Source organism: Meleagris gallopavo, chromosome Z (assembly GCF_905368555.1).
Source record: "Meleagris gallopavo chromosome Z, MGAL_WU_HG_1.1, whole genome shotgun sequence".
Classification (NCBI taxonomy): domain Eukaryota; kingdom Metazoa; phylum Chordata; class Aves; order Galliformes; family Phasianidae; genus Meleagris; species Meleagris gallopavo.
The window spans coordinates 34,556,879-34,579,702 of record NC_139435.1 but is presented as its reverse complement, the minus strand read 5'-3'; the positions used below and the strand labels follow the sequence as shown (position 1 = coordinate 34,579,702).

The 22,824-nt window shown below is 39.3% G+C and overlaps 1 protein-coding gene across 6 annotated transcripts in view; it reads right to left on the bottom strand.

The window, feature by feature from the left end:
• The window catches only part of TJP2 (tight junction protein 2), a 63,877-nt gene that overhangs the window by 36,268 nt on the left and 4,785 nt on the right, over positions 1–22,824 (bottom strand). For 4 of the 6 annotated variants that reach the window (XM_085213744.1, XM_085213742.1, XM_085213740.1 and 1 more), the window contains one exon: positions 15,855–15,975. The exons of the other annotated variants lie outside the window; for them this stretch is intronic. The gene's annotated coding sequence lies outside the window, so the exon portion shown is untranslated. The remainder of the gene's footprint in view (positions 1–15,854; positions 15,976–22,824) is intronic. 6 annotated transcript variants of the gene reach the window in all.

The following is a 22,824-nucleotide window of genomic DNA, read 5'->3' as shown; positions in this document are numbered from 1 at the left end:
TGGACTCAATGATCTTTAAGTCTTTTCCAACCTGAGCGATTCTACAGTTCTATGATTCTATCCCATTACAAACAGTAACCTATCGAAGAAAAAAAGCCATCAGAAATTGTAAATAGAATGCAATAGCAAGATTCACAGGTCATGCCTACTAAAAAACCTAAAACCTCATAGAAATACAGTTTAGATCTCTTTCCGGAGCAAGTCCTCTTCCAAAAGTACCTTTTGCCCAACAACAGTTCTGTCATTATCCCACTAAAATCATGCTGCAATTGTTCCAGTGTTTCCCCCAACAGGAAGCAACCAATTGTTCAAAGTCTATGCAGAGAACAGCTTCAATTGAAATACGAAATTGCCATTTTGGAGAAAGCATATCCCATTTCCCTTTTTTTTTTTTTTTTAATGAGCAAAAATGCTGAAATTATTTCCTTCATTTTTCAGAAAGCAATTTCTGCCTATTGAGAAATAATAACACTTTGGGAACTAGTATTCTTCCCACCAAAGTTTTTTTTTTTTTTTTTCCATGTTGCTTCAGAGGAATAACAGAAGGTGTTTTGTGCTAGTATTCTGGGATGCACAGCATTGCTCAGCAGATGTACCTTGGAAATATTAACTTACTCTCCCACGGGCACTGCAGGGTTCTAAAGGAAAGCACAAACCTCACCTCTCTGCTTGGCACACATTCCCTCTTGCAATAAAGAGGTTTTCCCTACTGCCTCTTTTCAATAACAAAGAAATCTTTCAGGACATAAAAAGTTGAAAACAAAGTAATTTCAGTTGAAGATCAAAACTAATCTAATGAATCTAGGCGAAAGGCAGTTACAGCTACATCAGTGACACTTGTGCATGCAGCATGTAAACTGTCATTTTCCATCTGTATACATCCTGTTTTTCTTCAGTTTCCTGGACTTTCACACAGCACAGAATAACATGTTCTATATAACACAGAACATGTATATAACACGCTCTCGTGGTTGGTGATCTTGCCCGTGGCAGGGGGGTTGAAACTGAACAATCATTATGGTCTTTTTCAACCCAGGGCATTCTATGATGCTACTTTTTCTCTATATACACTACGAAACAGTAATGCAACTTTCAGTTTGGCTAATCCAAAACAGCTCTAGAGCTTATCTGATTTAATCACATCCATTCACTTTACCTTATAAACCTCTACAAAACCTGTTTGCACTGTTTCTGTGCTGCCTCTTCTTTAAGATGCCCATTGTCCAAACACACAAAGTCTGAGAAACAAAGCATACAAGCAGTTCGAGCACGAATCAAAAGTTCAGCAAGACACTTTTTACTTGCCCTGTTCTGATGTGGATCAAGTTTCAATGGGGAAGTGAATGGAACTCAACAGCTCTAAACACCGTTTCGTTATGCTAAGTAACGTATATGTCTTTTTCTTAGTTTAACTGTGAAAAACTAAGTGCAGCTGCTGTAAGTGAAGTGTCCAGCTTCAGAATCAGTCACCCTGTGTAGTCCAGGTACAACTTTTACACTTGCATCTTAGAACAAAGAATTTGAAAGAAAAAGAACAAACATCATATTCACTGTGTGATCTAGAGAGCAGATTACAATTTTTATTCAACTTCAGTGAAACACCTACTGGAACTATTTCTGAACTCTCCTGCTACTTTTACCTATAGTAGAACAGCAAACCAAGCACTGGAAGCAACCTTCTCCAGCATCAAGCAACTACTAGTTGAGAAAGTGCATTCCTGCTATTCCATTGTCCTGACAGACTCTGTGACTGCATGAACGTCTTTATTTATCAAGTAAAACTCCCAAATCTGAGAAAAAACAAGCTGGTTACCTATCTACTACTTCACGTAATTCATTTTTTTAAAAAGTCAATTCATTGCTAGTATATAATCCAATCAGGCCAGCATTTTCATTTAATGATCTACTCATAATGCAAGACAATTCAAATTATTGTACAGTTGTTAGTTTCTGAGCTCAGCCCCAAACCATTTGAGATTTTCCTTCCCTGATAAGATATCTAGTTTCCTTTTTCTAGCTCTTATTTATAGAACGATGCATCATAGTCTTACAGGCATTCTACTTTTGTTTGAGTATTCCTGTAGCAATGCAATCATGTTTGATCATGTTTGCTTTTCTTTTTTGGCTGAGAGAAATGAAACCTACTGAAGTTCTGTATGGTGTGCAAGTTTTAAAGATACGTTTAACTACACTCTAAAACTACATATAACTACTGCCCAGCTGTCACACGAGGCAGATTTAAAATATACACACATACACACACACAAATACAGCAAGAAGCTTTGAATGTCCAGACTTCTGCTAAATAAAAAAGGTTAAAAATTGAGGCATTTTTCAATTGTCAATCAAATCGCTGCAAAATAATAATAATAATAAAAATAATAAAAAAAATAGTAGTTTTGAGTAAAGTCATAATTTCAGTACCATTCAGATACATATTGCCAACAGTCTGTACACCTTGTTTGTTAGCCAGATCTTATAGGGTTACTAATTTCATTAATCAGCATACCAAAAAACTATTGCTGTTCTTGATTCGAAGCAGATTCTTACTTTTTTGATATTCCAGCTCTCAAAAGGATTGTAACAGTTCTAGTGCTACCACTTGGACCTATCCTCCTCTCCTTCCTTCAGCCACCTTACTCCTGATCCTAAAGCCTTAGGCAACTCACCTCTCCTTTTCAAGACAGCTCAACAGCTTACTCAGTCACACCAGAAAGTCACTCCTCAACTTCAACATATCTTGCACATTCCCAACATGAAACCTAAATCTGTTGCAAAAGAAGTTCAGTATTTTTAATGTCATCCACACAATGGCTCTTGCATTGTAAGGGTTTAGGCATATAAATCTCATGTTGACACACTCCTCCAGGCGCATGTGGAAGAATAGGGAACATGCAGTCAAAAAAAAAATCACTTTGTTTCATCCGAAACTGCTCCTGCTGCATCAATTACCATGAGGGAAAAGGTTAAGGCAGCTATGGCCAATTCGCAAATCACATTCAGAATCCCTTTGCTCACAGCAGAGCTTCCTCCTCAGGACCTCCTAAGGACTACAACTGCTTTGCCAAACACAAATGGTAAGTGTAAATGTCACCCTCAACTCTGAATATTCTGGGCCACCAGTAACCCTTCATCCCACACAAAATTGCATTACAGTGAAACTCACCACGTAACCAAATCACATTGAAAAAACACTTTGAGATAAGAAAGCAATACAGGGAAAGTTGAAAATGGAAACATTTCAAGTATTTTCCTTTCTTCTTTCCCAGTCCTTTGGTGAGGGAGGATGCGAAGCTGAAGCATACCATGCAGTTAAAGACTAGCACATGACTTCATTAACATCTAAACATATTGATAATAAGAACATTTGAACACTTCCAAATTAGGTAGAAATTATTCCATCAGGATTTATGATAACATTCAACCAATAAACAACCATGAGGAGGGTAGGAAAGGAGGAACAGTGTGGAGTGAAGTCAAGCACCTTTTTTTTCTGTAGTATTAAGATAGATAGCAACATCTACTTTGTTGATTTGTTCCCGAAGCACTAATCTGAGTTCATCTGCAGCCATTTGTACTTCACTTGAAAGGATGCCAGCAAAAAAATTTGGAGCTACAACCGTTAGTGCAATCTCTCAACTCAGTCAACACTTGTCACACATGTAACATCAATGTTACAAGAAAGTTCAGGCATCTCTCTATGTGCGAAAAGAAACCAAGCCATCTTGCAGCTACAGAACAGTGCTGTTTCTGCTACAATGCACTCTGTAGTGCACAAAGGATAAACAGACCAGAATGGAATCAAGTGAGTGAAGAATAAATTTTATTCCTCCTTTCACAACTACTAGTGTCTTACATGGACTTTGAAAGAACTGGGAAAGAAAGAAAACACACGTGGCTACAAGGAAATGACAGGTCTTAGAATCAATAAGAAAAACTCTATTCAATTATCATTTATAACACAGCTCAGTTTAGTAGCAACTTCACTTTCAACCAAGATTCAAAACAGAGTTTTCTTCTTGCAGTTTGATCCATGTAAAAGAACATTTTACACCAAAGGGCTAACACACCAAGCAAAAGAAAAAGCAAACCATGATTAAGTGTTCTGCTTCTTATTAGCCTCTTTAGGAAAAAAAAAAAAAAGAAAAAGAAAAAGAAAAAGAAAAAGAAAAAGAAAAAGAAAAAGAAAAAGAAAAAGAAAAAGAAAAAGAAAGAAAGAAAAAAAGTACCTGCCTATAAGCAAACAAACCTTACAAGAAGACAAGAAAAAATGAAATCCATTTTCAAACCATCATGACCCAAGAATTTAAAATTCATCCTTACTGCTGCAATAGATGTTAGGAAAGTATCCACTAGCATCTACGAGGTAAAGCAAGAAAAAAACACTTTAAAAATGATAGAAAATAAAATTACTACAAGAGGCAGAGAAGTTTGTTGATAAAACTTAACAAATGAAATTGTACAGTTTTACACCACAGTACTGTTAAAAGTACAAAGGCATCATAACAACCTATCAAAGGAAAAGCCACACAGAAAATGTCAAACCTCTTACTCATAGCATCCCTGTACGTCAGAACAGATAAGTATCTCTCACAAACCCAAGGCCCCACAAATACTGATGTACCAGCAGGACTCTGATCCAAGATTTTCCACATTAAATCAAAAGCTTGACAAGTGTGTCTGAGGCACATGACAGAAAGCCTCCCTATCTTCTTCCTCCATCTTAAATATTCTTATACTTCAAGTTTATTGGGCACTGCTTATGAGCAGGTAGGGGAGTGCAACTGCCAAAGCAGAAGAGGGAGCACAGCAGCGCTGGGAAATGCCAATAGGCATCCATCTGCAATCAACACTGTCCATAAAAGCATGACCTTTTGCAGCCTGACCTCCAGTAATACACCAACCACACTGAGGTGAAGCGCACACAAGAATTACTCAACTCAGTCAGCAACTGAAGCGAGTTTCTGCCAAAGGGTCAGGAATGACATCAACCACGTTGATGCTAAACAGCAACACATTTCCAGGAAATCTGAAGTGTTGGAACATAAAAATTTAAAGCCAAACTGTAACCAGGTCTTCAAACAAAACAATGGCAGTGCAGACTTGCAGAGAAATAGGATTTCGGATGGCATCCTTTAAGGAATGTGCACAGACATCTTTTCCAACCAGTTATGCCACTGTCACATCAGTTGTTTGAAAATATTCCCATGTGACTTTATGAACAGAGGAATCAAAACCACTGACCACTTTTTTCTACTTCTGCAACACAAAACTACATAGGAGAAAAAATACAGTAAAATGTTATTCATTCTGCCCTGCAACTCTGCAGAAGGTCTCTGAAACACTGGACAGAAGAATCCTCAGCCATGACCACTAGAAGAAATGCATATTATCCAGCAGATTTCAGCAATGCTAGGACACAGAAATAAGTGCAATCAGTGCCAAGCGCTGACCCTGGCAGCAAGTTTTGCAGCTATGTCAAAGGCCAACAATTTGTCTCAGAATGCTCTGTTTGCGAAGCTTGGAATGACAGCCTATCTGGACACCTGCATTCTCTCCAAAAAGCTCACATGCATTATAAATCTTAAGGAGCAAGTGTCTGAAATACCACTTACAGCATATGCATGCGCAAAGGAAACGTGTGTTAGGATGAATACTTTTACCTTAGGAAACTGAGTAAATAATAGAAAGAAGCATCATTTCTTAGTTGCATAAGGCTTGGTTACAGCAGGGGTTTTGCAAAGCTTTCCTTTTTGGATACTGTATTTTATTTATGTTGTTTTGGCCTTTTTCTTTTTTTTTCTTTTTTCTTTTCAAGACATATTTATCTAAACGATAGTTATGAAATACTAAGACAGCACTGTTAATCAACTCTAGAGACTCCACCACCAGAACACATAAAGATACCGCTCTGCTCAGCAGGCCACGACAGAAGGCACAAACACACACGCCTTGGAAGCTGCTGACAATCACCTATCTACAGAATTAACTGAAGGTCTTGAAGTAGCACTTTCATCTTTATTTTATTTCAAGTTTCTGGATGGAGATGCCTGAAGTGTTCATGAAGGTATATCCCCTATTGTCTACTAAGTTAGATGATACTTCATTCTTACACAATATTAAGAGTAATTGCATTTAAGTATTAACTTCCGCTGTACAATCCAGCTAAGATACATTCAGGAATATTACTCTGCCTTTAAGTGGTATTTGTCTGGGATCACAGATCACATAAAATTCTTGGAGAGTTCTACATCTTGATGGCAAGAAACACATTCCAGATACAGTTGCAAAATACTAAGTGATTTCCTGTTAGTTTACATTTTAAACATAGCTTTGAATTCCACTGTATCATTTGGCTTATACACCAAATACAGTTGACATCATTTGAAAAAAAGAGTTCTGTGGCATCAGATACATTAGCTTCCAAGGAAAATGCTGCAACTAACTACTTACTGGTACACAAAGGACTCTAAAACTGTTTTGAGTGTCAGCTGAATCCACATTTGTCTTACAATTCCAATAACCACAAGCTGTGAAAAACAGAATTCCGAGAACTGAAGTCATAAATTTCATATTGTCTGAATAGCATCATTTAAAAAGCAAAAAAATAAAAAAATAAAAATAAAAAAAAACAAAACTGGAAAATCATAGCTGTCATATCTCCCCAGACCATTTTTGTCTTCTTCTATAAAATACTGAACAATCTTCTTTATAAAAGAAACGAACAGTGGACTTCAATATCCTCAATATGAGAAACACAGTCACTGGGGGAGCCACACTGACAATCTGTCCCCATCAAACTTCAGTACACATAAGAAACATTAGCTTTCTCACCATCTCAAGCAGTAAGCGGGAATGAAGATGAGCCAAAGCTCCCTTTTCTGTTAATACAGACGTTGGCACAGAATTCACAGCCAGTACGGCCTACTTCCAAACTCTCTAGGGCTCACAGCTGCAACATGAAAGAAACCTCCATTCTAACCATTTCATTCCTATTTCTTCACATGAAAGGCAAACCTTAAAACAGTTGGAAGAAACCACTCAGTAAGGACAACCGTGCAATACGCACTTTTTTTTTTACAGGGAAAAAAAGAAACAAAACACAACAGCATAACATCACATTCTTTTTTCCCATTAAAAAAATAGCAAGTTTGTGGTATAAAAAGGGAAATAATCAAGGGGGAAAATCTTGGATCAATTCAACAGATGCTTTGTCATCAAGAGGATTCCAGCAGCACTGATGAAACCAGGTCCAAAAAACTCTGTCACTGGAGGTTAAGGGGAGAAGACCGGTAGCACAGTTTACCAATCCATCATGTGCTGAAATACACTGCAAGTCTCCTACTTTGGGACAATTCTGTTTTTTAAGCGTAGTCACCATTAACTTACTCATACAGATAATTTAAACAATAACCTTGTAAATTCATCTGTAAATACAAAACTGCGTAACTGTTGTAGCTTAGGCAGTAACCATGTAGCATCAGCATCTCAACTCTCATCAATACGCTTCAACCACATCCTCATGAGACCCCTGCGAGGCAAGCCACCAACCCAGCAGCACGGGGACTGAAGTCTGTCAGCAGAACCACATGATTACAGATCCTGATTGGATGTAACAGAAGTGGTCGAGAAACATGGGCCCCATGTCAAAGAGCTTGCAAGATGGATAGTTTCACAGTTTCCTCCCTCACTTCAGCCCCCCCAAAACAGCACAACACAGGACTTCCACAGCCCTTCGGCTTCAGCACGGCCCTGCACAGCTCAGGTGGGCAGACCCCACCCGCCAACCACGACGCCCACGAGCCCCCACGGCGGCCGTCCTGCGCCGAGCGGGGCTTCGAGCCACAGACGCGCGCTGCCCGCAGCCTGGCGCTTCCCACAGCCTCGCGCCCGCTCCGGGGTCGCGGGGAGGCTACCGACCTGCTCCGCCTCCCCCGCGGGCCCTGGCCGTTCGCTGCCGGCGGAGCCCTGCGTCGCTCCCATAGTAACATCGCCGCCCGGGCGCTAACGGCCGGAGCGCCGCGCTTCTCCGCCGCCGCCCGGGAAGGGCCGGAGGGAGCCGAGGCCGAGGGAGGGGCGGAGGTGGGGGGGGGTGGCAGGAGCCCCGCAGGGACAAAGGCGGCAGTGAGGAGCCCCCACAGAGCGACTTTGTCCCGCCGGCACACGGCCGCCCGCAGCCCTGCACAGCCAATCCGGCTGCGGAGGCTCCGGGGAGGCGAGGAGATTTCTCTCGGGGATGAAAAGAATTGTTATTCTCCGTTTACAAAAATATTTCTTGTCTTCTTGCCCTTGGCAGTGGCTAGTAGCTGACGCCTGTCACGGGATAAACCAGGGAGATGCCCTGGGCGGGATCTCTGAAGCAGTCAGGAACTGTGGGATGGCACCTGCAGCATCACCCGGCAGAAAGGTACCCAACTCCTCTGCCTTCTTGGTCTGTGCGGTGTCAGAAGGAACGGCCACACATATCTGACGATTTCCCAAGCCCTCAGCCTCCATCAGGTGCCTTCCCGACAACCAGCAGGATTTTCTCTTCTGTCTCCAACTCAACAGTGCTGCAGTTAATTCAGAGGCATCTTGGTTTTGAGGCCATTACACAGCAGTAGTGTAGAGGTGACTGTATTGGCAGAGACTAGAAGAAATGACTGGGCACAAAAAGCACAAAGAAGCACACTGGCAGAAGTTCAACCATACGGTTGTGTTAAATGCAGTTTCTTTCCATGGTGCCACTGTCTTCCCGGTGGCTTTCCCATGGCTTCCTTTATTTGGGGTGGATAAGTTAATATTGGAATCTTCTATTGGACAGAAGAAATATAGAACAAGGAGGAACTGACAAGGAAAAACTTTCTTATGCCATAGCATTTAAAAAAGAAGCCAAACAGTACATTACTTTGTATGGCCTGCTCTCAAACTCGGAGAGAAAGATTCAGAAAAATGCCAAACCATAAACTTTCATCTCATTTCTCCCCACAGTTTTATAAGGCGTCCAACTTTTGTTGCAATACTAGCAGCCTGGTGTATAGTGAAACATAAAGACCACTAGGAAAGTTAAAGCACAGAAGCCAGTGTCTTCTTATAAATGACATTCCGTAGATTGAGATGCTATAATAGCATCTGGCCTCAACTAAGCTAAATGAGGGACAGCAGGGCAAGGCAAACCAGCTGCCATGCTAGGCAGTGCTGAGCACTTCTGTGCTTCTCTGAAATGGAAGACATCCTTTCAAGGAGCCAGCGCAGTCTGGGAATATCAGTACATGATACTTTGCGACTGCTTCAGCAGAGAAAGACTGCCCACTGCTCACCTCCCTGAGTAGAAAGGACATGACGAAAACAACATGGTCCACTTTTTGCTTTGCTAAGATACAGTAGGATTTTGCTGCATGTGAGAAGATAGTTTTAAAAGCAAGAATAATTTTTGTTTTTCAGTCTCAGAGCAGTGTTTTTTTTCTTCTCGTTATTCTTAAGAGAGCAGTTGCCATACACCAAATGAAATAGGGAAAGGATAAGTCAACAGATCCCCACTAATGCATTCTCTTAACATGCAGATACTAAGTTAGTGGCTGCAAAGTGTAGAGAACTAGCCTCCTGCAACCACCTCCCTCCCAAAGGCCCTGGCAGAGGAAGAAGGTCCAGCATTCCCAGCCTCCCCTTTTGATGCAGCCTTCTGTGGAGTGCAGATAGCACCTGTTGGAGCAATCTAAACTTATCCCATGCAAGACAGAGGAGGATTACTTCTCATTTCAGTCAAGAGCTGTGATTTGGCCTAAAGCCTTGTTTAAGCAAGTTTTGTGACCTTATCAGAGCCACATGGTGTTATCACTAACTTTGAGGTTATCAGACTGTGCTTCCTAACCTTTAAGGCTGCAGCCAAGGTTAACATACTTAGCTAGCCTGAGGTAAACGCAGCACTGATGCAGGAACTGACCATGGTAATTCAAGCAAAATAGACTTGTTTTTAATTCCTTAACACAAGTCATCACCTAGGAAGTGCCTATCAGTTTATTTCCATTCACTTTCCTGTAATAACACGTGGAAAACAATTCATTTGGGCTTTTATTTCCTATGTTTCCCCATGAAAGCACAGTGGGAATGTAACTTTTTCTGCTTTTTTTATTTATTTTTTCAAGCCAAACAGCTAGTCCATCACAACAGGCAGATTGCCTCCTGAAAACCTGAGCCATGATTCCTGATGCTCAGACTCACACTTGAGCTTGGCAAAGTTTCCAGATGCTCATAACAATGTGACAGATTGATGTGACAATCAGCGCAATCACAATTTACAAGTTACTCATCCTGCAGTTGGTCTGCAGAAAAGAAAACAGACTTTAAGGCCCTTTTGGGGTACTTCTTGCCTTTGACCAAGCTATCATCCCAATGCAGATACATTGTTTGGCCTTAAGAGGGGAGGATGATGCCAATGAAAACAGAAGTGGAAGAATAAAATACAGCAGTCAGACCATGACAAGAGCTGCAAGAGCATCTCTAACACTGCAGATTACATAATTCCTGGAGGAAAAGGAGAGCAGGTAACTAAGGTACCCAATTCACCTTATAGCATTAAAGGTCAGCATCCCTATTCTCTTGCCTTGCAAGCTGTAGAGATGAAAAGGGGGGCAGGGGTAATAAAAGAACCTCCTGAAATACAGCTCACACAAGCACATCTTTAAGTGAATAATCAGATACATCTTAGATTAGGTAAAGAAGGCAACAAGACGCTGCCCAGTGGATTATGAAATGACTAACATAGAAGATCCACAATCTAGTCAAAACTTGTCTGGGACAGCAGCAAAGCCGAAAAGGGGCCAGAGCCTCAACAGGATGGTCTGTTCTGCCTGTGCAGGTCTCCACATACCCAAGAGTGAGTGTCTGAAGGAAGTGCTGCCTTCAGTTTTCACTCCCTCCCTTTGAAAAGGAAGATGCAGGTACAATTGAAGCCAGTCTTTCAAAGGATACTGTTCCATGGAGACAAAAGTCTGATTACCAGTATAATGTCAAAACCATAAGAACTGGGCTAAAAATGTGCAGCTCTGTCCTCCTAAGTGTTTAGGGACTGCTGCTGTGCACGTGCAATAACTGTACAGAGCAGTATTACATTCAGGGATTTCATGAAACGTTATGTAGATGTTTAGAGATTTTATGATGAACTTTCGTGGAATATCTTATCATCATTAACTGTGTAAGATGCATGCATGCAAGCAAATAATTTGCAGTGATAACATTTCCCTTTGAGTCTTTCAGCTTAACTAATCAAGGCAGACACCGTTTGCAGCAGTCCACGTAGATTAGTTAATTTAAAGAGAGAGCTTGCTGCAGCTTGAGTCATGTAAAACCTCAGATGTATTCCATAAATTATCTAATGCTACTGTGAATGCAGTCGTTGTGCTGTTTCCAGCACCAGTGGAGCCACTATTCATTTAACACTGCACTATGGGATGCAAATTTAAACATGCAGTTGCCTCTCATGGTTACTCCTGCCAACCAAGCAAGGCTGTTCAGCAATTTGCCTGCAGCACAGCGCTGTGATGCAGGTGCTCTCTGCCTCTTCCTGCCCCATCCACATCTCCAATTGAGCTTTTTAACTAGTTCCTCTGACTATCACACCTAATTAGTTATCTTTTAAATGCTGGAATTTAACACTTACAGTGCTAGATAGCACTAGTAACTTTACAGAACTGGGAACTGATTTCAGTAAGAGATCGGGAATGTAGGTTGCTAGTCCAGCTGTTGAACTGTCTGAATACAAACATCAGTTTTGCTTTTGTTTCTAAGCAAGTGTTCATGATCTTCTGATGAAAAGCACTGTAGAAGTTTCTAAAAATACCACGTTGCCAAACAGCCTTTCCCCTTTCCCTTACAATCTCTTTAGACTGCTTTTTGTCATCAGCCTGCAAAATTACACAAATCAGTCAGCCCAGTCCTACTTAAATGATTCATAAATCCAATTATGTCTGCTTCCTTATATAGCGAGCTAGGCCCTAACAGACTCAACCTTCAGGATTAGAGGATGTGTAGGTAGCTGACCTCTGACTCTCTAACTGCTCAGGGCTTCTATATGGTTCAAACACTGCAGTTCTACACTGCAGTGAAGGCACGTGAATGGTACAGTAATCTTAATCTGTCTTGGAGGGACTGAAAAAGCCAAGTCACAGATCCAGAGAAGCTCTACTGTCTCTGACCTTGGAGCTTTCTGAACCCCAGCTGGGTAAAGGCCCAAGCAACCCAGTGAACTCAGGCTGGTGAAGAAGCTGGGCTAGAAACCTCTTCAGGTTCCTTTCCCCATGAATGATTCCGTCATTCCTGAGCTACCGCATGACTCAAGTGGCAGTGCCAGCTCAAAGCCAGGCATCACATTCATCATCTTGCCCCTTGTCTCTGCTTCCAAAGTACAGCTTGTGATACACTGCAAAAAGATTTTGATATGCAGCTTGTAGAGTCTGTAATATTGCCCTGTAGGATGCACATACTTTCTGTATCTAAAAGCAGTAATTTCCAGTTTGTTAATTTAGAAAGCAAAGGTTTCCCTGTAAGAAACACAGCCCAGTATAAACATATCCCATACTTCACGTGTATTTTTTCTGATTTAATAACCAGTACAAACCTCTTTATGGCTCACCTGACCACATCCTTTGACCTTTACAAGGGATTTTATTTTTTTTAATTTATTTTTCACAACCTAGGCATAAAGATTTAGATATTTCACAAATGATAATGTTAGATTTGGACTGCGAAGCTGCACAATTCTAAGCTAATAAATTTTGTATTCACAAAAGTAGGGAAAAGTATATTGTGGCAGATGCTATATGATGAACAACTTAGGAAGAGCTCTACAGGAATAAATTGTAGGAAAGACTGAAATATATAGCATATTTTTCTCAATAGTTTTGAATCTTTTTGGTCTACGAGATCTCACACAAAGATTTCAAAGCTTTATTCTGCTGAAAAACATCAAGACACTGTTTGTTTCATGTTGCTATATCTTTGCAAAGAAAGTGTGAATTTCGTTATAGATTAGCATAAAGATAGCTAGCATCTCTATGCTCTCTCCCTTTATTTTTTGATAAATAAAATCAAAAACAAAACAGCAGCACAAGAACAAGCTGAAGTATTTGATAACCAGCAGTAAGATAAAATGATAGTGGAGAGAATAAATAAATATAGCCTCTATCTATCCTAAACATGTTTATTCTAAGCACATTTGCATCTGCAATGTTTTAAACTGCATAGCAGTATCTTGAAAAGTACTGATAACCAAATGTGATAGTGGGACAAAATATAGAATGTGAGACAGAGATTTCAGGTAGAATTCTTGCTAAATCCTTTCTCTCATGATAAAAATCAATTCACCAGCAGAGTAAGTAAAATTTAACAACTTCCTGTAGCACACACACTTTCTGGTCGATTAATTTTAGAAGCTATAAAAACTTATTAGAAAAAAAAATTAAAACAAATCCCAACAAGTTTGCACTATTTTTCTCCTCAAATATCATACATAAGTGCTTATCAAGACTCAAAAGGACCTCTTCTTTATATTGAACGCATCCATTTTATGCAGGAGTGACATGGGCACAATCTGGTTGAACATTCATTTTGCTTATATCTCAGTCATTCCTTTTTCCTTTATGTTTCCTGACTGCTCCTTGCAAAGCAGTGAAACAATATTCTGTTTTTAGCAATTTATTTGCCCTCCCTCACAAGACAAGCCCTTACAACATCAAGAACTACCATGGTAATCAATTCTTACAGCACAAATTAATTAAGATAGCACAGTAAAGAAAACAAAGATCTCATTCTCATGGAGATCATTACACATATTTAGAAAATACAAAAGAATATGGAGAATGCACAAAATGTAATATATGCAGAACATTCTTTGCTTTTTTCCTAATACAGAGGTTAATTTAAAAAACAAAGCTCCAGATAGCAGATCTTCAGCCAAATTAGTCCTTCAGAGCACTAAAGCTCTGCTTCAAAGTTCTGACTCTTCCTACCTTATTTATACTGGCAAACTTCCTGAAGAGTTTGCTAAGAAACAAAGCAGTTCTGCAGCCTTATTCAGTAATAGTAGGGACCTAGCTTAGAGCTCTCTACCTACTTCTGGTGTTCCTCTTCAGGAAAGATTGAAATCAGCTGCTGAGAGTGCAAGGGAGAATAGAGAGCAGAGCCATCAGAGAGAAAGCAGATGGACTCAGCCACCTTAATCATTCACCTGCCAGTCCCACAATTCTTGGTAGGTCTCAAGCTGGGTGGCTGGACATAACTTCTGAAGCATCTTTTTCTAATATATAAGTGACCTTGGAATTCTGCACTGAGTTGGGCTTGCTAGTATCCAAATTCCCTGATGTAAGGTTTGCATAGCACACAACATCAAAGTTTTTCAAATCAAGGAAACATTGCTAGAGAGTCTCCTAGAGAGTCCAGCTGGGACATTCCTGCCTATCTACACTTCACTGACATTCTCACATCATATTTTCTGCCACACAGCTTCCTATGAAAACGGGGCTTGCTTGTTTGTTATTTTATATAATGGCATCTTATTTTTTTCTTGGCCTTTCTATGATGTCTTTAGAGTATCATCTTTGGTTAAATATCAGGACTATTCTGAAAATACTGCCTCCTGTTAGATTACGTTGGACCACAGTGTCAGAGATGGATGTTGGTGCTATGGCAGTGGAGATGCTCTTTCCCACCAGCATTCCATTACATGTTGTTGAGTGTGACAGATGGCAACAGAGGGGCACTCTGACAGAACAACATCTGGCACAGAAGTGCAGATGAGGCAAAAGTCTGTCACTGAATTCCTCCGTGCAGAAAAAAATGGCACCCAATACATTTACCAACGCTTGCTGAATGTCTATGGAGACTAAACAGTGGGTGTGAGCGCAGTGAAGCAGTGGACAAGACAAACAACATTATGGCCGTGCAGATTTTTATGAGCATGGCATGCAGGCCATTGCTTATTGCTGGCAAAAATGCATGGCTAATGGTGCTGAATATGTCGAAAAATGTTTTGTATTTACTTTACAGTGTTATTGTGTTCTTTTCGCAGTTTCCACAGCAAAAAAATCAAAGGCATTACTTTTAAAGCGACCTATGTATGTCACAGCTGATGCCCACATCTCCAAATAAATTACTAAACCACCTGTAGCTATCCAACTCTCAACAGTGAAAATTAAGTCAGTTTTTAGTTTTGCAATACCAGTATAAAGATCATTTGCTCTCTTAAAATTGCCATCTGCTAATGACTTAGAAAAAAACTAAGCACACTTTTCATATTCTCTCTGAAAGCACTTGAGAAAAGGTTTCAATTGCAAGGTTATGACACCAGAAGGGTTATATTTACCTTAATGATGTACTATACAAAAATATGCAGCAAAACAACTCTCTCTGTGTGTGGCTATTTTGTTTCTCAGGACTCAGTACTGAGTCACTAAGCAATTCCCATTAAGACTACCCTTTGTGCTTAAAGTAATTTATTTATTCCCAAACACATGCTGAATATTTATATTTGCTGAAGACACCATAGAATAAATCCATTCTTTTCCAATGTTTAGCAAAGAGACGAACTAGTCCAGGCCTGTGCATGATTATTTGCATAATTTTAGCACAGTTCACTGCACAAGTCTCTCCTCTTCAGTCTTCTAATACATCAAGCTCTCAGTGAACCTGTATGTGTTCATCCTAAGTCACTAGAGAAATCCAGAAGAACTAGTTCTATTTCATGTATTACTCTGTTGAATATAGCTTCGCAAAACCTTTTAAAAACATAGCTAAAAGAATGAACAATATAAACAGCACACAACAAAAAATCATCGTTTCAAACTAATGAGTGATTCTAGCTGACGTAACTTGACCAGTACCTTGTGAGGAATGTTGATTTTTGAGAGTTTTGGTCTGTTTGCAGTGAAATACTTTGGGCGTGACGTACAGCTGTGCTCCCAGTCCCACTCACAAGGAGATGGCAGTGCAGTAGTTTGTTCCCTGAAAAATAAAGTCTCATTTTAGTTATGTACAATCACAAGGGAGTGATTGAAAGCCTGGGATGCCTAGGTCCTTGAGATAAAGAAGATATAAAATGTATTTTCCTGGTTACTTTGGCATGCTTTAGCTTCCCTAGCAGTCAGTCGAAACAGTCCTCAAGTAAAGGAGAAGCCCACCAATATATACACTTGCAGCACCATTACAAACTTCAAGTCAAGCACTGACCTTCATCAAGCAACCACACAGGCCTGCACATAAGAGCACAAGACATTTTTGGAAGCAAAACAAGGTACAGACAAGAAGCACATTCATTTTCCATTTGTTGCTCTTGTACTCCTCACAAGGCATTTTGGCTTTTAATTTTGACTTAGTCTGTGAAGAGTTAAACTAGTAACAGCATTCCATCCTGAGCATAATCTCAGTAAGAACAAATACATGTATTTCAGTTACTTCAGCTGCTAATTTAACAGCTCCACCTGCCAGCTGCCTACTTCTTCCCTACTTAGGACTGCTCAGCAGGCCTTCATTAACCTTCCTTTGCACAAGCAGTATTTTCACTGCCTATCTCACTGCCATTAAGCATCTCTCTTAGAGTGCTCCTCCTCTCCCCACCCCTTGTTGTAGCCCTTCATTATCTTATGTAGGAGAAGAGAAAAATGAATGGTTCACTACAGTGAAGGGCAAACTCTTAAAAGAAATACTAAGCATTTGGTTACAATTATTTTCCCCCTCAATACCTCTTAATTGTTTTAATTCCTCTCAAAGGGCAGCTTTCCAAAGTATCCCACTTTCAAAGATACAGTCAGACTTCCCTAGAGAAGTGGTGCAAGCATGGCAATTGATTGGTTGTTTTTCTTTAAATAATTTCTATGGGTTCTTTTAGGTTAATAATCCTTAGCTACTCTTTCTAGCAGGAAAGCCACAAGAAATAGTGAAATCACTCTGCAGAACTTCCCCAAATATCTACAAGTCTACCTATTTTATTGATGTCTTTTGTTTCACTCTTCCCCTGAGTACAATCAAAATGAGCTTCCAAGTTCACAAAAGGACACTTCAAACTTCTCTGATTTTTTTTTTTAAACATTCAGTCTCATTAATTTCTTCAAAGCCTCACAAATGCAAGCACCTGTGCAGTTTACACTGTGAAGATAAAATGTTATTTTCCCTCTCTGCTGGCTGTTCCAGCATTCCAGTACATTTCTTAAAATCAAACACACTACTTTTTTAAACAAGGTAGGATTTCTGAAGTCACAGAACAAAACAGTGCTTAATGTGGATTTCTATTATCAACAAAGAGCAACAACATATTCAAATTATGAACAAAAAATCAGCTTTAGTGTTCCAGTCTTCATAGTTCCAGGCTGTATGCAGAATACTACTCTTTTGCAAGGAACAGAAAAGTTACACAAGAAAGATGAAACCATGTCATCATTAATATCATAATTTGACACCATACAAAGATGTCAAAATTTATGAAAATCCACCTGTCACAGAAATCACATCACTATTCCAAGTAAAAATGGAAATAGGAAAACATATTTTCTAATGTCTTTGATATGTAAATGCAAATAATTGCCTTAGCAAAATTATATATATTTTCCTTTCAAAACTTGCAGGTAATAGTATTGGAACTGGCACTATACTCCAATGCTAATTTTTATCTTAGGAAATAATTAAGTGCAGTAAAGGAAGAAATTAGGAATGCACCTGAATTTGCACAGTGTGCAGTTGTCAGATGGGGGCCTGTACACCTAACATTCAGTATTAGCTTTTGTAAACTGTTTTATGATGTAAATTTACACACACATATAGACTTCTAAAATGCTTATTTTGGCTTTTTTCTTGATGTGAACCTGACAGAAGTTGTTTGATAAACTGATGTTAACAAACTGAGTTATTAATTTGCTTATTTCTCTTGCACAGAACAAGCCACCCGCAACTATGAAAAAAATCAGTGTTTCTTTCCTTTCTTGAACTTATTTTATGTTACAGCAATTATTGGTTACCAGTACTTAGCTCTCTGAAATTCAGTGAAAATACAACAGGATCCCTACCTTATTCCAATGACAACAGCTTTTCTGCTTTTGTGAAGCAGACAGAATAGCAAATCCAGATGTAATCCAAATACATCTTAAACTGCTTGGAATTTCAAGTGTATACAACAATTGTATCAACTAAATCTCTGTGAAAGGAGGGAGACGCCTGATTAAGAACACTGGAAATCGTCTTTTTTATACTGATATCAGTAGTAGATGAAAGCTAAGCAGCCACATATTTGACTCACAAAACAAAAAGTAATGGAAGCTGCAGCTAGCTAGTTTCATTTTTGGACTGCTTATTTCAAGCTGCACCTCTGGCCAAACAAGCCCCCTTGAAAACAAAGAGGAATTTGGCAAGAATATACCAGCGGTTTCCAACACAATTCCTCAATGCTTCGAGAGCAATCATAGAAGTCTTTTGTCAACATATAAAGAGTGGCTGCAAAATGCAAAGAGATTGGCTTGTAGATAACATACACGAACAATCAAAGGAAGTCACAGTCTAGGACACTACACTGTCCCATGTCCAAATATACTGTACTAAGAATCCCTTTTAACAGGCAAAGTTTAGCAACAGCAACACCAACTGCTCTTCAGTATACTATCAGAAACATAGGAAAAACTTGCAGAATTAACGCTGGTAAGTCTGGAAACTGTTGGCATTGACTCAACTGCTAGACTACCTGTTATGGGCTTGGTGGCACAACTGAAAAATCATCCTGTGCTTTGGGTTGGAGTTGTTTTCACTGTCACCATTAGAGGAAGTGCTCTTGCAGAAAAAATTACAGAGTAAATGTGCATCAGTCGTAGATTAATATTCACATCTTACTTCAATCTTCACTTTGAAGTCTTGTTTACACAAAACTATCCCAAACCAGTAGAAACATGTCTAACCATTACTCATGAACAAAAGCCTCACGCATTCTGTACTATGTCATTCTAACACAGAACCAGAAGGTGAGGGACCAGAAGGGCTGTGAAGATGCCCATCCGTTGAGGCTACTTGTAGAGGGGCAGGTGGGCAAGAAAAATGACGAACGTCCTTTTCAGGCTATTAGTTTTCGAGGGCAACACCAATGAACAAGGCTTTCTGAAACCTAATACTGAGCTGTATGGCAGAAGGAAGCATTCTGTATTGCTTTTAAACAAAACAACGCTCTGCATTTCATAGTTTGAATATTTAGTAGTCTTTGCTAATTTATCTTTTAATAACTAAAACTTTCCTTCAGGAAAATAGTATTTCTAGGTATGAGGAACTTTTGCTTCATAGCAGAGGAGGAAAGATGCACATGTGTGGAAAAGTGTTTTTCTTTTCCACTTTTAGAAACTATTAGTTCTCCCATGGACAAAAGTAGAGTATATATTTTCTCAAAAAGGGCAGCTTGAGGAGTGGACAGACACACACATAGCAGATTTAGCAGTAAAAGCAGCACACATAAAACAGCAACTATTTCATTTTCATTCTGTTCTTGAGCAAATTCCTCACTTAGAAATAACATCTGATTATTCTGGTAGCCAGAGAGAAAAAGGTACACAGAAATCTCCAGGAAAACCATGTTTTACTATATTTGCAGGAGACAGACTGTACTGAAGGTATGAAAAAAAGATTACCTGTTTGAACAACACACTTCTTTCCTAATAAAAAGTTTTCAAATTGCAAGATGAACAGAAGTTTTCCTGTTGTTTTTCCCTGATAACATTTTCACACTTACCCTGGATGTTGCCACAGGTTTGCATGTCTACCCTCAGGAAGCAGCTCCCTCTTGTTAAGGGGAGTGATTCCTATTGCTGCTTCTAAAATAGTAATATATTTCTTGTAGCGCATCCTGCCTCTCTCAGCAGCTAAGTTATCATCCAAATGCAGATTCTGCAGCTGAAGTCATGCTTCTTCACTTATCTGAACTGCCGTTTTTCAAACATGCTGCAAGTTTCAAGCATAGAAATAATGTTTTCTCCCCCTCTTCCAGGCTTACAGAGTTAGCAAGAGAGGGAAAAAAACCAACAAAACAAAGAAAAACTCCTACCGGATTCCCCTGAAACGTCATTGTTACATAATTCGATCTTTGAATAAGACACTAATGAAAATGATTGAAGAGACAATCACGGTTCTAAGCCTGGCCGGATAATGCACACTCTCCAATTGACTAATCCCTTGCTAAATCTCTGCTGCCTATAATCTTCCAAGTACTAATGGAACACTCAGTAACTTCTCGTCAAATGACAGAGATCTGCACAGAAAACTTGAGACTTTTTTTTTTTTTTTTTTAATTAAGACACTGGGGAAGACAAAGTTTTGGGTTTTTGTTTTGTTTTTTCAATTTTTCTCCTCAGCACCAAGAAAACATTGGAAGTGAGATCTAAACTGTCCAAAAACGGAATGGAAAAACTTTCCCTTACTTGACTTGTGACGGAATTAAGAAAGCTAAAGACTCCATTAGGATATCTACTAGTCATTCTATTGTGCCTCACACAATGCCAGAAGCCACTTAGAACATCAAAATTGTTTGAGCTGTGAGGTAGGTGGCCTCAGGTAGTACCTACAAAGGTGGAAATGATGCAGAAGTTGAAATAATAGCGATGTGTCGGAAACGCTGCAGCACCTTCAAACCGCAGTAGGCTTATCTGATTGCAGAAAGGCCAACTAAGGAACTGCTTTAATGATGTTCAAACCCCAATGTGGTAAATACAAAACTTTAATATATAATTTTACTTACATTACTACACAGGTGCATAATACTTATATCGAAGTACTAAAGGACAGATGGGAGAGGAGGTCCTTTTAAAGACTTTAGCTACAACTCCTGTACGTTGTATAGCTTAGTCATTCTCTGTTATTATGGGCACATCTGTATTTCTGTACATCTGTTGGGGTGACTTCATATTGCATTTATAAACTTCTAAGATGAAAAACATAATTTTTCATTATTTAAGTTGTAAAAGATTCAGCTCAATGACAACTTCTTTGTATAACAATTGCCGGGTCCTTTGCTACTTACACTCCTGTATTACCCACATTAGGCGTTAAACATTTAGTCGAATGTATAGGTTATGTTCACACAAGTTATGCACATACAGAACGACTGCTAACTAATACTAATAGGCAATCTATAGGACTGGTCCTGGAAGAGCAAAACAAAATTAAGCACTTCTTAATTTGAAGGAGTACCACTACAAATAACCAGCAAAGGGGAACTTTCAAGTTTTCACCTACCTAGTTGCATGTTTACGTATAAGGAATATAGAGTGAAAATTTGCAAAGTTCTAAGAAAAGTAACATATGAAACACACAGAAATTAAGTTAAGAAATGAATTGCTTCTGCAGGTCCAAAAAAGCACTTAACTACAACAACAAACATCTGTATAGAAAGTAGTAAGAAGCTTAAGAAAGTGAAGTACTACTAGAAGTCTCTAAGCACAGCTGGCATCATTAAGCTTGCATACATTTTAACTTCTGATAGCTTTGAAGGTCTACTGCAAAAGCAGTACTAACCAGGAAAGGAAAAGATATGAAGTAGGCAGTATTTTTGACAATTCCACTTTGCTGAGAACCTTCTAACTGCAATAGTCTATGTTAATAACCAATTTTACTAAACGTAAAAATGTTGTGATAAAATCCAATCTTCCTTCAAAGTCAGTGTTGTAATCAACATTGTTATCTCTACAATTTCTTCTCAAAACTTTTGGTTCTTCTTCTTTCTGTTCTCTGTCGCACTTTTTTAACCTTAAAGTTTTCCCTCATAGATCTAAGGAGCAGATCTTTCTTAGAAAAGTTTCCCCAAAGTGCTTTTCACAGATAGTATGCTAAGCAAAGTCTGAAAACCATTCAGTGCACCTCTGGTCTACCTTTTGTTTCTCTAGAGAAAGACCAATTATCCTAGTGGAGCACATGCCATGCAACTAGCCTTGTACAGACGATCACAACCAGACTCATTCAAGAAGCATAAGTTACTTCCAAGGACTGATTCTGGCAATTTAGAGTGAGCAAGGGCTGAAACAGTTCATCAATTTCCTTCGACTTTATTTGAAACAGAAATTCAAAGCTACTATAGTACATCCATTGTTAACGAAGGTCTACTTTTGCAAAGCAAACAAAAGATACTTTCATCCATTGTGTCCTGCTGAGGAATGTCATCCACTCCCCTTCTTCCAACTTTGTATTGTTTCAGGAAGAATGAGTTTTATTGAAAGGACACAACACAATTTTCCTAACTGGACACATACATACCAGTGAGCAAACTTAATCTAAGAACTAAGCTGTTAAAAAAAAGCATTTGTATCAACTTTAGGAACTTGTGGCCCTCAGCCATATCCACATAGATGACATCAAGAAGCTGCTAGAAGTTTTAGCTAGAAGTTCAGCTAAAAAGATTACTTGGTTACTCAGTGTATTTGTACATTGCCAACCTTCTCCCCACCGATTCCACGTTAATTGCCACTCAGTTCACAAAATTAAGAATATCCAGTAACACATATTTCTAATAAATGGATAGAGTGCACTGTGGCAATATATCAAAGCTTGGAACATTTGCCACAGTCTTATTGAGATAAACTATCTACAGGGAAAAAGGACATGTGAAAATTGTTAGGTTTCCCTAAACTTGATTCAAGTCTTCCGTTCTTTTCTGTGCTTCCTTAGTTGAAACAAAAAAGTCGGGGGGGGGGGGGGGGGGGGGGGGGGGGGGGGGAGGGGAGTGATTTCAACCTTTCAAGAGCAATTCAGAAGCACTCCAAACATTTTAGAGTGTTTTGCAGAAACACTCTAAAAATTCTACACTCAACTGCAGTGGAAAGCAAGCCGTGTTTCAGGAAG